Source organism: Cebus imitator, unplaced genomic scaffold (genome assembly GCF_001604975.1).
Source record: "Cebus imitator isolate Cc_AM_T3 unplaced genomic scaffold, Cebus_imitator-1.0 Scaffold526, whole genome shotgun sequence".
Classification (NCBI taxonomy): Eukaryota; Metazoa; Chordata; class Mammalia; order Primates; family Cebidae; genus Cebus; species Cebus imitator.
In genome coordinates this window covers 612,826-614,107 of record NW_016107841.1, presented here as the reverse complement: position 1 = coordinate 614,107, position 1,282 = coordinate 612,826, and the positions used below count along the sequence as shown (strand labels likewise).

The window sequence follows — 1,282 nt, the reverse complement described above, 5'->3', positions numbered from 1 at the left end:
AGGACCCTGATTTTTAATATTTTCTTAATTATTTATTTGTTTCTTCTCTTATCAGAAGGATGGGCACAGAGGCTCATGCCTATAGTCCCAGCACTCTGAGACGCTGAGGCAGGCAGATCCTTTGAGCTCAGAGCTTTGAGACCAGCCAGGATAACATGGCGAAACCCTGTCTCTACAAAANATTTATTTTATTTTATTTTTGGGAGAGTACCAAATTTCTTTATTTGAAGGAATGGTACAAAAAACTTAAGTGGATGTTTTGGTACAACTTCTAGACAAGGTAAAGGAAACCCCAACATGCATGCCCTGCCTTGGTGACCAGGGAAGTCACCCCGTGGCTATGGGGAAATTAGCCTAAGGCTTAGCTTTCATTATCACTGTCTCCCAGGGTGTGCTTGTCAAAGTGATATTCTGCCAAGCCAGATTGGGGTGCTCCCATCTAGCGCAAGTTGGCCACGTAGTCACCCAATTCTTTGATGGATTTCACCTGCTCATTCAAGTAGTGTGTCTCAATGAAGTCACACAAATGGGGGTCATGTTTGTCAGTGGCCAGTTTGTGTAGTTCCAGTAGTGACTGATTCACATTTTTTTCCAAATGTAATGCACACTCCATCGCATTCAGCCCGCTCTCCCAGTCATCATGGTTTGGTTTCTTGATATCCTGAAGGAAGGGTCGGCCACCTCATTGGTTCTGCAGCTTCACCACTTTCTCCGCATGTTCCCTCTCCTCTTGAGATTGGTGAAGAAAGTATTTGGCAAAGTTCTTCAAAGCCGCATCATCGCAGTCAAGGTAGTAAGACATGGACAGGTAGACTTAGAGCTCCAGGTTGATCTGGCGGTTGATGGCGGCCTCTGAATCCTGGTGGTAGTTCTGGCGCACCTGCGAGGGGGACGCGGTCGTCATGGCGGTGGCTAAGGAGAGGCGGCGGCGGCAGTGGCTGCGCAGCGCTGGAGCGGCGGCAGGGGCCTTGGGGCGGTCCGAGGGCCCAGCGTGGTGTGGAGGTGACGGGAGGGCTGACTGTGGGCGGCCGGTCAGGGTTGGGGACGAGCGCTGGGTTCCGGCCAAGCACTACTGAAGCAGAAAACTGTGGCGATTCTCAGCGAAGAACGTCTCCAAAACATTTATTTTTAAGAAAACACAAATACCTAGTGCTGACATTATGCCAGGCACTTTGCCTACCGACGTTATTATATTTCATCCTGGGAACAATCCCACAAGGAGGATTTAATGTCTTTCTTACAGGGGCAGGTAAATCAAATATTCTCCTGCAAGCACTACAAC

At 48.9% G+C, this 1,282-nt stretch overlaps 1 pseudogene across 1 annotated transcript; it reads right to left on the bottom strand.

The window, feature by feature from the left end:
* Nucleotides 1-283: 283 nt before the first annotated feature.
* Nucleotides 284-1,013, bottom strand: LOC108293248 (annotated as a pseudogene). Its single transcript, XR_005197707.1, has one exon. The product of XR_005197707.1 is annotated as a ferritin heavy chain-like (transcript).
* Nucleotides 1,014-1,282: the final 269 nt, after the last annotated feature.